This window comes from Pristis pectinata, chromosome 33 (genome assembly GCF_009764475.1).
Source record: "Pristis pectinata isolate sPriPec2 chromosome 33, sPriPec2.1.pri, whole genome shotgun sequence".
NCBI classification, from domain to species: domain Eukaryota; kingdom Metazoa; phylum Chordata; class Chondrichthyes; order Rhinopristiformes; family Pristidae; genus Pristis; species Pristis pectinata.
In genome coordinates this window covers 19,859,074-19,867,758 of record NC_067437.1, presented here as the reverse complement: position 1 = coordinate 19,867,758, position 8,685 = coordinate 19,859,074, and the positions used below count along the sequence as shown (strand labels likewise).

Genomic DNA, 8,685 nt, shown 5'->3' with positions numbered 1-8,685 from the left:
AAGATAAAACAGGTAGCGGGAGGCAGAAGAGGAGTGAAGGAGTTTGTGGAAACATGGCGAGATAGAGATAGAGAGATGGATAGATTGATAGAGAGAGAGAGAGAGAGAGAGAGAGAGAGAGAGAGAGAGAGAGAGAGAGAAAGAGTGAGCGCAAACATGATGAGGGAAATTTGGATAAACCGAATCAAGTGTTCCTGACTTCAGAGCAAAATCTGTTGGTCGCTGTTTTCAAGGCGAATGAGAACGCCAAGAAGACGCAATAGCCTCACTACCTGGAGCATGATCCAAAATCATGTTCCTTCCCAGGAATGAACTGGGGACCTTTCGCTTGTGAGGCGAACGTGATAACCGCTACACTACAGAAACCACGTCGACAGTAGGCACCATTTTACACGGAAAACGTAATCAGCAGGCCGTTGACGATAAAACAGATGGAGGGAGTTCGGTGAAGCCGGTCCCTTCTGGTTCTGGGAGGAAGCAGAAGCTGGGGAAAGCTTTCAAAGTGTTTCCACCGGTGTCGGCCAGTGACTGTCAGACCAACATATTTACAGCCACACCAACGAATCCGGTGTCAAAGCTGACGGTGTCATGAAGAGGATCAGAGCAGAGCCACGCTCACGGAATATTCTCAGCTTGAGGTGGGAGTCAGTTTAAACACAGGACGCCGGCGGCTTCAGTTCTGGAAGACGGGCCCGTTAAATATAAACTGCCGGCACCCTGTGAGAGCTCCGAGTATCAGTGTAAATGATGTGGGTCGATTTTTTAAAGGTAAATGCTGGAATACTCAACAAAACGTGTCCTCCGTTTTCACCAGCTCGCAAATCTCAAAGCAACCGGAGTATCGAAGTCGGAAGTTTTGGAGCTCATGGAACAGATTGCACAACTGAAGTGCAAAAACATTTGAAGGCTTCCAGTGTTCAAAGGGGAAATTCTTTCCGAGGAACATGAGATTTTGAGAGCTCCGGCCAATCAGAAGGGCAGGGCTGTCGAAGGGACAGACTGGAGGGAAACTAGTGTTGGTACAAGTACAATTCTGGGGACTGCGGCTGCCCTGTGAACAGTAACTGTCACGTAATTGTGAAGTGACCCTCCTTTCTGTTGTAAACCAATGTTTATCTCTCAAACAACGTCGGTATAATCAATGATCGGAGTTACAGCCAAGCTGTTGCTGTAGGATCATGCTGTGCACCAGTTAGCACCTGCGTTTCACACATTAGAACAGTGACTGGGATTTAAAGAGTCGTTGACGGCTGGGAGGCGCTTTACAATCTGAGGTGATGAAAGGAGCTGGCACATTCTGAGATATTCCTTTCTCCAAGCTCTCAGTCTCTCCGTGTCTCTTGCACCACTCATTCACTACAATTCCTAGAGTTGAAGAACTGCCGATCATTGCGCCTGTGCACCACTCGTCCGCAGAGCGGAGGAAGCAGCGATTTGTGTTCACCATTTTGAGTCGCCCTCTGCACCGCGGGTAGCGAAGCGGGGCAGTGAAGCCGACGGAAACCTCGCCTGGGATCGCGGTGAGAAGCAGCCTCGCTCCCACCGCCCCAGGGTCGTTCCTCCCGTCTCCACCGCCCGAGCGCCGCCGCCGTGGCTCCCGATCGGAAAGTTCCGGGCTGCTCATCGGCCGTCACCCAGGGCAAATGTCTATCCACTGACGTCATGAACAAAGCTCAGCCGGTCGGCTGTTGGGACATGCGCACTGAGTCGGTCGCTTGCTGAAGGAAAACGTGGCAGTGGGATTCTCACATCTGCTGCAGCGGCGCACAAAGACGCAAATGGAGACAGCGGATGGAGTGGAGCTCATCGCAGAAGCGGACACACACTGAGAGGGTGAGACCGGCACCCAAACAGGCAGATGCAGGTGACGGCTTAAATTCATACTTCTCAGAAGCCTGATGGTCGTCAATGGAGTAACAGCTACACGCCGGAGCTCCTGTTTATCTTACCTTCTCAACCAGGTTTGAACTCTTTCTCTAATTGTAATTTTACTTCATCATGTCTACAAGGGCTAGCAAAGGTACTAACATTACTAAAGAAGACGACCTCCTGCATCTCTGGGATCTATTTCACAGTTGCTCCGAAAACATACAGATGATTCTTCCGAGAAATTTGAACAGTTTGAAAAGCAACTTCAGCAGATTAACTCTAAATTGGATTCATTCCAAGAAACTTTACATGATTTTGACGTACCGATTAAACAGCATGAAGCCTCTCTCTCTCTCTCTCTCTCTCTCTCTCTCTCTCTCTCTCTCTCTCTCTCTCTCTCTCTCTCTCTCTCTCTCTCTCTCTCGCTCTCTCTCTCTCTCTCTTTCTCTCTCGGTTCTGGTTGAGAAAATCGATGACTTGGAAAAGCTCCGTGAGAAACAATCTAAAGCTAATGGATTATTGACTTAGAAAACAGGACCAGAAGGAACAACATTAGAATTCTCGGACTTAGAAAGCTTGTCGAAGGCAATCAACCTACTGAATTCTTTGCAAACCTTCTGGTTGAATTGTTTCCTTCTATTTAAAAAGCTGCACCTAGGATTGATAGAGCACATAGGTCACCATTGAACAAATTTCTTACGGAAGGCAAATCCGGGTCAGTCATTATCTCGCTGCATGACTTTCAAATCAAAGACCTTTCGATTCGTGAATCTCACCGAAGAGGAATGATTAACTACCAAGATTACAAGATTAGAATCCATGAACATTTCTAACCTGAAGTTATGAATGAACGTGTGAAATTTAAAAAGGTCACGTCGAAGCTTTTTAACCAAGGTTATAAGTCTTCACTTCCCTACCCTGAAAAGCTAAGAATCATTCTGAAAAATGGATCGTATAAATAGTTTACTTCCCCTGGAGATGCTCAGGCTTTTCTGGAATCTGAGGATTGAAATACTTCGGAATTTTCTTCATTAACATCTATTTTGTCGATAACTCTTTGCTAATACTCTGAATGTTTCTGTACTTTCATTTTTGATCTTATTTTTGACACGTTATTTTATATGTATTCTTTTGAGGTCTTTTACTAACAAACTAACAAAGATACTTGTTATTCCATGATTTTGAAACCGTGGTGTTTTTTGTTCGAGTTACTGTTTTGACTGGGTTGAATTTTACCAACATTGAGAAATTGGCAACAAGTTTATTTGGGTTATACTGTCTTTAGGTAGAGATGCTGGTTTCTTTTGGTCGGCTGCTTTTTCTCTTTGGGTGGGGGAAGGGGATTGGGTTCTTTCTTTGGAAGCTGTTTTGGGCTTTTAGCCAAGTCTGTTAAAGGTCAGCGTCTTATTTGAATCTACATTCTAATGCGGCTTGTATATTACCTCGTTTATTTTTCACAGTTAAACAATATTAAAATGGATAGAGTGATTAATTTAATGTTTTAATGTTAAAGGACTAAACAATCCTGTAAAGTGAAACAAGATTTTTGTTTACACTAAAAAGCTCAAAGCCTCAATTATTTTTTTACAAGAAATTCATACACACAATTCTGATACTTTACGCTTTCAGCCAATGGAGAGGGCTACAATATCATTCTTCTTTTCGGGCTAAATACAGAGGTGTTTCAATCTTTACAGACAATACTGTTTCATTTGTTCAACATCAGGTAATAACGGATACTAATGGTCGTTTTGTTACAGTATCAAGGAAATTAGATAATAAACTAATGGTATTTGCCAATATTTATGCTCCGAATACGGACGATCCAGGATTTTTGAACGATTTTTTGCACTTTTGCCAGATTTGAATCTTCACTTTCTGGTTCTAGGAGGCGATTTTAATTGTTGGTTAGATTCAGGGTTCGATAGGTCATCTACTAAACTAACATCTCTGAATAAATCAGCTTTATTTCTTCAAACTTTTTTTTAATGAAAACTGGTGTTACTGATGTCTGGCGTTTTTTACATCCAGAAGACAACGAATATTCTTTTTTTTTTTTCTCATGTTCATCACACATATTCCAGGATTGATTATTTTTTATTGATAGTCAATTAATTTCATCAATCCGATCCTGTGAATATAAAGAGATTGCTCTTTCAGACCATGCTCCTGTGTTTTTATCATTAAACCTCTCTGGAATCCCTCAAATAAACAGATCCTGGCGTTTTAATCCAACTTTGCGGTCCGATAAATATTTTTAAAACATTTTTGGAGAAAGAAATCACTTTCTTTTTTAAAGAAAATGCCCCGGGAGAGACTTCTACTCTTATTATATGGGATGCTTTCAAAGCCCGTATTAGAGGACAAATTATTTCTTACGCGGCAAGCATTAAGAAAAAAAAACTAATACAGAGAGGATTGATTTAGCCAATCAATCGAAACTTTTAGACCAAACATATGCCTTGGATCCAAATCCCACTTTATTTAAAAGTCGAGCTGAAATTAAAACCAAGTTGATCTCCTTTTAACATATCCAATTGAGAATCAACTCTTAAAATATAAAACTCAATTTTATATCTGTCTAGATAAAACAGGTAAATTATTGGCTAATCAATTAAAAACCTCTGTAGCTAGATGGCAAATCAAAGAAGTTCTCAACGCCAGGGGACAAAGGACAACAGTTCATTTAGAAATATATGATACGTTGAGAGAATTTTATTCTAAACTTTATAGTTCTGATCCTCCTAAAGATGATACTGTAATGAACAACTTTTTCGACCAATTAAACATTCCTACACTCTCTGCTTATAACCGAAAACAATTAAATAAATTTATTACTCATGAGGAAATCGCCGAGGTTATACGATCAATGAACTCTGGAAAGACACCGGGCCCTGATGGATTTCCGGGAGAATTCTATAAGGCTTTCTCTTTATTGCTTATACCTTACTTAAGTTCTGATTTTTTTCGGATTCTTTTAAATTAGGAAAGTTACCACAATCCTTTTATAAAGCTTCCATTTGACTTATTCTAAAGAAGAAAAAAAATCCAACGGAATGTTCTTCATATAGACCAATTTCTTTACTAAATGTTGATGTTAAAATTTTATCGAAAGTTTTTGCTCGTAGACTAGAAAATACTTTACCATTAATTATATCCGATGTTCAGACGGGGTTTATCAAAAACCGTTATTCCCATTTTGATATTCGTCGTTTATTGAAATTATTTATTCTCCTTCTAACGAAATATCGGAATGTGTGATCTCTCTAGATGCTGAGAAGGCCTTTGACCGGGTCGAATGTAGTTATTTATTTAAAACCTTAGAAAAATTTAGCTTTGGGCGCGATTTTATTCAACTGATTAAATTACTTTATTTATCTCCTTCTGCCCTTGTTCTTACTAACCTTCAACTTTACGAACATTTTAAACTTCAACGCCTAACTAGACAGGGATGCCCTTTGAGCCTTCTGCTATTTGACCTGGTCCTAGAACCTTTAGCTGTTGCTTTTCGAGAACCTACAGATTGCCGGTATCTCTAGGGGGGTACCACGCATAAAGTTTCCCTCTCTGCTGATGAGTTACTGCTCTTAATTTCTAATGTTGAGACTTCGGTACCTTCTATCCTTTTTTTACTTTCCCGTTTTAGCCAATTTTCAGGATATAAATTGAATTTACACAAGAACGAACTTTTACCTTTGAACAATCTGATACTATTCGATATTAATCTTCCTTTTAAAACGGTAAGAAACCATTTTACCTCTTTAGGTGTAACTATTACTAAGAATTATAAACATCTATTTAAAGAGAACTTTCTTGATTAACTGAATTATGTGAAAAGGATCTTACCAAATTGGTGACCCCTATCTATATCGCTGACTGGCTGCATGAATTCTATTAAAATGAACATTTTACCTAAATTTATTTATCTATTTCAGGTTTTACCTGTTTTGATTCCTAAGTTTTTTTATTCTCTTGACTCAATAAAATAAACATCTTAGAATAAATAAAGTTCTTTTTCAGAAAGCTAAAAATAATGGTGGCTTTGCTTTACCCAACTTTAGGTTTTATTACTGGGCAGTCAATATCCGAAATCTTACTTTTTGGTTACATTATATTAATCATGAGGCCTGTCTAGTATGGGTTTCTTTGGAAGTTAATTTTGATAAAAGAATTTCTATTATTGATTTGCTTGGCTTTTCACTTCCTTTATCCATAAATAAATTAACTGATAATTTGGTAGTTAAACACGCTTTGAGGATTTGGTTACAATTTAGAAAATCTTCTGGTTTATTGAGATTTCCTTTGTCTATTCCCACTTTTGCTATTTTTTTCTTTAAACCTTCTGTGTCTGACATAGTTTTTGAAGAATGGGATAGATTAGGTATTACTCGTTTTCAGGATCTGTTTGTTGGAGGAAATTTCTTAACATTTGAACAATTGTCAACTCAATATTATTTGCCAAAAACTCACTTTTTTCCATATTTGCAAATTAGTGGTTTTCTCCGATCTCAAGTACATACCTTCCCTATAAGCCCTGATAAGAACCTATTAGATGTAATTTTTAATTGGAAACCTTTTTATGATGCTTCAATATCTAAAATTTATGAGAAATTATCAGGAACGAATAAGGTCCCTTTAGACAAAATTAAAAAAGCTTGGGAACGTGATCTGCTGATTTCAATTTCTGAGGAAACTTGGAATCATTTTTTTTAAACTGGTTAATACTTCATAATTATGTACACGTAATTCTCTCCTTCAATTTAAAGTGGTCCATAGAGTCCACTTGTCCAAAGACAAGTTATCGTGTTTCTATTCGGATATATCTCCTTATTATGACAAATGCAATAATGGAGAGGTTTCTTTAATTCATATATTTTGGTCATGTCCCAGTTTGGAAAAAAATCTGGATAAAGATATCTCAAAATTTTTCAGTACTTTTTAAAATAAATTTTAAGCCAAATCCTTTAATTGCATTATTCGGGATTGTTGGAGAAAAGATATATTCTGGAGACTTCCGACTTACACATATTGGCCATTTCTCTTATAGCCAGGAGTGTTGTATTGCTTAAATGGAAGGAGTCTACTCCCCCCACTCATGCTCAAGAATTACGAGATGTTATGTCATATCTAAATTTAGAGAAGATCGGTCGCTCTACTTCTGGATATATTCTGAACTTTCAAATATTATGGGGACCTTTTTTGAACTACTTTTAAAACCTCTCATTTGCTGCTTAATGTACAGATGTTGGCTAGTACTACTATGTCTTTAGGCTGTTACTAAACAGCTTCGGTTTTGGTCGTGGGGTTAGATTTTTTAAATAATAAAATGATTCCAACTTATCAATATCAATTGATATCATTTTTTGTTTATTAATATGAAGCATTGTGATTTCCAGTGTGATTCAATACAAACAGTTTTGTAACATTTTCTTCTTTTTCCTTTGTTTAATGCACTTTGTACTTTTTAAATTTTTAAAATTTTATTTACAGCGTGGTAACAGGCCCTTCCGGCCCAACGAGTCCGCGCCGCCGATTTTAAACCCAAATTAACCTACCCGTACGTCTTTGCAATGTGGGATGAAACCGGAAAACCCGGAGGAAACCCACGCAGACACGGGAGAACGTACAAACTCCTTGCAGACAGTGACGGGAATCGAACCCCGATCGCTGGCGCTGTAATAGCGTCGCCCTAACCGCTACGCTACCGTGCCACAAATAACAATAATTTCTTATTTTAAATTAATAAAAATCTTGAAAAAGGAAAAGATATATTCGAGCCTTATTCCAAGTGTTTCAGTTGCCGATGAGATGAGAGTTCGCAGGGCCACCTGTACTGCTGTTTGAATTTAATTGGAAGATACACATGAATCCGCCCTAGATCACCGGCACTGACATTTATTCACTTCACTTCCTGGTGCCTTAAATTGAACTGGAACTGTTGCCCGGGTGAATGTAAGGAGAAGGTGGATGCTCGGTTAAAAGTCGTGCCCGCATATGTACAGGCTGGAATGGAAAGTATTCAGTTGAACTGTCACCCGGTTGTTATTGATCTGAAATACGTGCAAAGTTGAGAATAAGCAGGTTCAGTACGGTAATTAAAATGCAGAATTTACAGAGGTTAAGGTAAAACAACACCCAGCTGCCCAGCGCCTAAAGTACGGCAGATGCTGCAAATCTGAAACCGAGCAGAGAAAACGCTGGAAATAATTTGCAGTTGCGACAGATTTAATAGCAACATAAACAGAATACCGGATGTTGCTTTTCAGTTCTGTACTGATTGACCAGATCAGTGTCAACCAGCTCTCATATCTGATGTTTACTCGAGACCCAGCGCTCGGTTTGTGAACCAACCCCTTCCGGAAAGCTCCGGCCTCAAGGAACAATAGAACCCACCAATGGCCCCCGTTCTAATGCAGAGCAGCCTGCTCTGCACTCACATTCCAGTGTCAGGGGAGGAGACGGCAGCCAGTCGATGGACCAGATTGTCCCTCCCGTGAAAACTTGACAAGATCGATGAATTTGTGAATGCTGGGTCCTGAACCACAGCAAACATTGTGTGGATTGGCTAAAGTTGCCCCAATGTTTTTCATGAGCAGCTCGGTGGGAGTTGGTGAAGTTCCGGCGGCCTGAGTTCAGGCGATGGATCCCCCATCGCTTCTCTCAGTCATCGCGGTCCTGCCATTGGCTTAGCCCATAACAGCTCAGTACCCAGAGTGCCGGAGTTCTCTCAGCCCAGTACCGCCGTGGAGCAGCTCACGGGAAAAGATATCAAATTGGGGAATGTCATAGTTACGGGGATTTGCAGGAGAGGGTGTG

General features: G+C 39.7%; 1 non-coding gene across 1 annotated transcript; it reads right to left on the bottom strand.

The window, feature by feature from the left end:
• Window positions 1-293: 293 nt before the first annotated feature.
• trnav-cac (transfer RNA valine (anticodon CAC)) lies at window positions 294-366 on the bottom strand. The gene has a single exon. It is a non-coding gene; the product is annotated as a tRNA-Val (tRNA).
• Window positions 367-8,685: the final 8,319 nt, after the last annotated feature.